We start from the raw sequence: 6,609 nt of genomic DNA, 5'->3' as shown, positions 1-6,609 counted from the left end.
GGGAACCACCTACTCTAGCACCCCGGGGGGTGATGGGGGGAGATATGGTTGCTGGAAGGGAACAGGGATTGGGGGAGGACAAATTTGTGATGGGTATTCCCCTGATTCAATGTTAATATATACCTAAAATACTACTGTGAAAGATATGTAAGTCAATATGATCAAAATAAAAATTAAAAAATAAAGAAAATGTATCACATAGTTGAAATAACTGATCATAATACATTTGTTCCAGGATGACATAAAGCAAAATTATTTAAAAGAAATAGTAAGAACATAGTAAATCTCAAAAAGAAAAAAAAAAAGAATTGGAAAAAGGGGAGTTCATTGGCAGTTATATTCATGAAAATTATTGTATCACCAATAAAGTTGTTAATAGCAGAAAGTTTAGTATGCTTTTTTTAAAGATAGGAAAACACTAAAAAATGATGTCTGTGTGTGTGTGTGTTGTGTGTGTGTGTTTGTGTGTGTGAGTTGTTGTTTGGATAGGCGCAGCAAAATATGGAAGAAATTGGAAAGAAAAACTTTTGGCCTAAAAACAGTGAGACCTTACCCCTGAAGTATTTTGGCATAAGATCAACTCCCAGGTTCCAGGCATACTAGGTTGCCCAACCCTTTAGTCCTTCTCTGTGGTGGCAGTAACAGTTCTTCACCATCACAGTTGTTACATTAAGGTTTCTGTAGTTATAGATCCTGGTTTCTGTACAGGTCCTATGTCAAAAGCATCTTCTGGTTTCGTCTTATTCGGTAGTATTGCAGAGAACCCTGTGCTAAAAGACTTTTGCTGTTCCTAGGTTCTCAAGGTGTCATAAGAACTGTCTTTGGCATAAGTCGGTATCATGGCAGTAATGAGGCCTTCCTTGGTATGAATTTTATTCCTGATGATGGTGTAGGAAACAATGTTTGTTTCCATAGTTGGTATCCATGGTTCAGGGGTGAATGGTCAAAGTCTGATAAACTGAAGTCTAAGCTAAGTCACTATGCCAATTGTTTAGGATGTAAGAACCCACTGCAGTATAAAATGTTGTGTTCCTATCTCTGTTAAGAACTTGTTTGCGGGCCGGAGAGATAGCATGAAGGTAAGGCATTTACCTTTCATGCAGAAGGTCATCAGTTCGAATCCCGGTGTCCCATTTGGTCCCCCGTGCCTGCCAGGAGCAATTTCTGAGCACGGAACCAGGAAAAATCCCTGAGCACTGCCGGGTGTGACCCAAAAACCACACACACACACACACACACACACACACACACACACACAAAAGAACTTGTTTGCATATGTAAACTTTTCCCATTTTAATGTGCCTACGCAAAAAGGAACAATGCCACAAGGTATTACTACTGGTGTATGTGGGGCTGAGGTATCAAGACCAACAATCCCCATAACCTTTTTCTTACATGACCTCTAAACAAAGAGTTGTCTACTAGAATTCCATACTAAACAGATGCTGAAGATGGGGGAAGTTGCCACTACACAAGAAGGTACTCAATAATGGTTATGCTTATTAAAATAATGTATCTGAAGAGATATTCAAAGGAGATTTGTATGTCCTCTTTAAGTCTTTTGAAATAAACGGGTAAGGAGTAAGATTCGGAGTGCAGCTTCAACCGGTAATTTGGTTTTGTGAAGTTTAGGGAAGATGGCTCCCAGAAGTCACATATGAGGAAGTATCTTCAAGCAGGGGACTTCTCAGCCACCGAATTGAGTAGCAAGCAAAAGTTCAAGGGAGGTGAAGAAAAGGGGGCCAGAAAGCAAATCAATAGCAGCTGAGTGTCGGTTTCTTCTCATGCTGAAAATCTATCTTTTCACTGTGGGAACTGGTTGGCATTTGGCATGGAGCCAGATTATCCAACGGGTCTTGGGCATCCCGTTTCCTGTCCTGTCTGGCCATTTAGTGCTGGAGTGGGATGGCTGCCTCATGGCCTTGCTGAAGGGCCTAATTCGGGGCCTGTCACCTAATTTCACCCTCCCCCAGCAGAGGCTTCGCTGTCACCAGTTGAGAGAAGGTTTGGTACTGGCCACATGTTGAAGATTTAAAAACAAAAACAAAAAAACAAACTTAAAATATAGAGGCCGGAGTGATAGCACAGTAGTAGGGTGTTTGCCCTGCCCACGGCTGACCCAGAACAGAACTTGGTTCCATCCCCAGCGTCCCACATGGTCCCCCAAGCCAGGAACGATTTCTGAGTGCATTGCCAGGGGTAATCCCTGAGTGTCATCAGGTGTGGCCCCCAAACAAATAAACAAAAAATAACAAAACAAAAAGACCTTAAAATATATCATGGTAGCTATACCACTCCTAGGAACACAAAAATACAATACAAAAACCCCTTCTTTACACCTATATTCATTGCAGCACTATTTACCATAGCAAGACTCTGGAAACAACCAAGATGCCCTTCAACAGACGAATGGCTAAAGAAACTGTGGTACGGGGCCGGGCGGTGGCGCTAAAGGTAAGGTGCCTGCCTTGCCTGCGCTAGCCTCGGACGGACCACGGTTCGATCCCCCGGCGTCCCATATGGTCCCCCAAGCCAGGAGCGACTTCTGAGAGCATAGCCAGGAGTAACCCCTGAGCGTCACCGGGTGTGGCCCAAAAACCAAAAACCAAAAAAAAAAAAAAAAGAAACTGTGGTACATATACACAATGGAATATTATGCAGCTGTCAGGAGAGATGAAGTCATGAAATTTTCCTATACATGGATGTACACGGAATCTATTATGCTGAGTGAAATAAGTCAGAGAAAGAGAAAAACGCAGAATGGTCTCACTCATCTATGGGTTTTAAGAAAAATGAAAGACATTCTTGCAATAATAATTTTCAGACACAAAAGAGAAAAGAGCTGGAACTTCCAGCTCACCTCAGGAAGCTCACCACAAAGAGTGATAAGTTTAGTTAGAGAAATAACTACATTTTGAACTGTCCTAATAATGAGAATGTATGAGGGAAATGGAGAGCCTGTTTAGAGTACAGGCAGGGGTCGAGTGGGGAGGAGGGAGATTTGGGACATTGGTGATGGGAATGTTGCACTGGTGATGGGTGGTGTTCTTTACATGACTGAAACCCAAACACAATCATGTATGTAATCAAGGTGTTCAAATAAAAAAAAAATATATATATCATCAAGATTAAGCTCCAAAAGAAAATGGTGGGCCAGGTAGACTGGTTCAAACTGAAAATTCTGGGGCCTTCTTGAAATGAGGCATGCAGATTCCCCTTTCTGTCTGAAACCACAGCAGCTCACAATCACACCAGACACCTCTGACAGAAAATGCTCGACTGTACAATTTAACCTCATCCAACTGCCAAGCCACCAATTTGTCCAGATCTATAGATCCTGAACTGCATGGTCACCTCAGAATTTTATAGCCATGTTAGTTCAGAACAAATCTGAAGGAGAAGTTGCATAAAATCCCACTAAGCCCAGTGAGCCTAAAGAGTAACACAGAAGGCTCAAGTAGCACCAACCACAGCCCTGTAAATACTCATGCAATGAAAGATATATCAATTACTACCAATTGAGCCTTATTGATTTAAGTTTTGATACTTTCATTTGCCTTTTTGTTGTAGCAAACAGTATGAAATAAATTTGTTTAATCCTGAAAGGGCGAAGTTTAGGGTGGTGGGTGGGATAATAGGGACACTGGTGGTATGATTGTTATTTGAATATATAATGCCTAAAACAATTATAATATGAGCAATTTAATAAATCAGTGTTTTTAAATTTTAAAGTATATATCATGAAGACTTTCCATATAAACTTTTCACATTTTTCTAATTTTCTATTATGAAAGAAAATTTTGATATGCCATGGCAATGTTTCACTTTCTTTTATAGACATAGGATGTTCTTTTGATAGATAATTCATGAATATCTCATCTACTAGCTAGATGATGACATGTATTTCTATTCACTGTTGTCAGAATAAAGTAAATAGAAGGTAGATAACAGATTTAATCAAATTGAGAAACATGGAATCTATAGCTAGGCAAACCTAGATCAAAGAGCCACTGTCACTTACAGGTTGTCACATTCTATCACTTAAACTAGGTAGGATATTTAACTTCCCCAAATCTCAATTGCCTAATCAGAAACTTGGAATAAAATGTCTACATCTGACAGCTCTCCAGTATCAATTATCAATGAACTTAAAACTAAGAAAGCAATAGAGAAAAATCAATGATACCAAAAGACAGTTTTTGAAAAAAATGAGAAAAGATCAACAGAATTAATAAACCTCAATGATATGAGAGCAAGACTATAGCTTACCAATATTAGGAGTAAAGAAGTGGGATTATATATTGGGTGTTGTATATATATGTATATATTGTATGTACACACTACCCAATTAAATAGAAAATAAAATTAATAGATGGTAGACACTATTAAATGAGAATTTTAGATTTACAAGACAATTAGCGCATCTTAGTACATTTTTAAAACTACCTTTGTTTTGGTGATTCTATAGCATACTATTAAGAATAAAAGAACTGAGGCTGGAGCAGTGGTGCAGGGCATAAGGCATCTGCCTTGCATGCGATAGTCTAGGAAGGACTGCAGTTCGATCCCTGGGCATCCCATATGGTTACAAGCTAGGAGCAATTTCTGAGCACATAGCCAGGAGTAACCCCTGAGTGTCACTGGGTATACCCCCCCCCAAAAAAAAAAAGAATAAAAGAACTAAGTAATAGAGTTACAGCAACATCACCATATCGTGACCCTACTTTTAAGTTTGATCAAATAAAAACATGAAAATTACTTGACTAGAAAAAATTGTTGAAAGCATTAAGTGACAAAAAAACATTATTAGCATAGACTCATTCAACTAACAGCTCTCTCATTGTGCCCTGGACAAAATTACCATTTAATTAATACCATCCTTAATTTTAATCTCTATAAACTACTATACCAAAAGAATTAGATTGCTTACATATGGTGAGGCACTAATTAGTAAATATGATTCTTTGAGGGGAAGAGGGACACACCTGGAAGGACTCAGGAGTTACTTCTAGTTCCTGTGCTCAGTGGTGACCCCTAAAGTCTTCAAGGGACCTTATGTGCATGTATGTGTATTATGTCTATTAATTCAACCTAGAACAGGTAGGGTGCAAGGTAAACTCTTGAGTCTCTCTCCAGTGCAAGCCTTTACTGTGCCAATATACAATAAGTTCTATTTTATAACTACAATATACAAAAACTTCTATTTTCTTTTCAGCATTTGGGGGGTACCCAGTGATGCTCAGGGGTTATTCCTGGCTATGAGCTCAGAAATCACTCCTGGCTCAGAGTGGTGATCGAACCTAGGTTGGTCCTGGGCAGCCACATGCAAGGCAAATGCCCTACCACTGTGCTATAGCTCTGGCCCCCCTCTATTCAGCATTTCTATACCCACAAAGTACAATTCCAACTTCAAGGGGAAGGATTTTCAGGAAAATCTGCTGACATTTGTATGACTGCAGTGTCATATCATTACCAGCTATAAAAAAAAGGCAGATGTTTTTTTCTGGAACAAATAAAATATAGGAACAGTCAAGAAGAGAGTGGCATGGCTTGGTCAGTAGAAGAATTAAATTTTATTCAGTAATTCACTTTTTTTTTTTTTTTTTTGGTTTTTGGGCCACACCTGACGGTGCTCAGGGGTTACTCCTGGCTGTCTGCTCAAAAATAGCTCCTGGCAGGCACGGGGTACCATATGGGACACCAGGATTGGGACAGCGAGATTCAAACCAAACACCTTTGGTCCTGGATCGGCTGCTTGCAAGGCAAACACCGTTGTGCTATCTCTCCGGGCCCAGTAATTCACTTTTTAACAACTAGACAAGTCCCTAGTGTGTGCAAGGCATTATATATTAAAATAAAAGAAGACATCAAAACAACAAAGAACAAATCTCAAGTAACTTACTATCTGATCAAGGGGAGATAAGGCACATTAATGATTATAATGTGTAGTACTTTGAAAGGCAATAACGATTTATAAACAGCTTAATATTTTTTATTTCATCAGAAGACAAGAAGGCATATGTTTGACAGACTTCATAGAACCTTCATAGGCACAAAGACACACCAGTAAAACTGAATTCATTTTCTTGCGGAAAGTAGCTGCAGATAAGGCTAGTTGATTAGTTGAAGCTATGAATTTTTTTTTTTTTTTTGTTTTTGTTTTTGGGCCACACCCGGCGGTGCTCAGGGGTTACTCCTGGCTGTCTGCTCAGAAATAGCTCCTGGCAGGCACGGGGGGCCATATGGGACACCGGGATTCGAACCAACCACCTTTGGTCTTGGATCGGCTGCTTGCAAGGCAAACACCGCTGTGCTATCTCTCCGGGCCCGAAGCTATGAATTTTATTTCTTCTGGTTCACTAAAAAATAACTAGTTCATAAGAAGGAACTATTAATTTTTTTGCAGGAAGTATAGGGCTCCCAAGAAGTGCTCAGGGGTCTGTCAGGTCATTTGCCAGTCTAAGCTAGACAGGACAGTGTCAGGGCTGGAGGACAAGCAAAGCTATCTTGTCCATGCTTGGGAGCCTCCAGCGTTACACACAGCAATATTTGGGGACTAGTGATGCCTAAGAAGTCAAGTGGTTTCAGGAATATGGAACAGAACTCAAA

Source organism: Suncus etruscus, chromosome 5 (genome assembly GCF_024139225.1).
Source record: "Suncus etruscus isolate mSunEtr1 chromosome 5, mSunEtr1.pri.cur, whole genome shotgun sequence".
Taxonomy (NCBI): Eukaryota; Metazoa; Chordata; class Mammalia; order Eulipotyphla; family Soricidae; genus Suncus; species Suncus etruscus.
The sequence above is the reverse complement of the archived record's forward strand: the minus strand, read 5'-3'. Positions refer to the sequence as shown.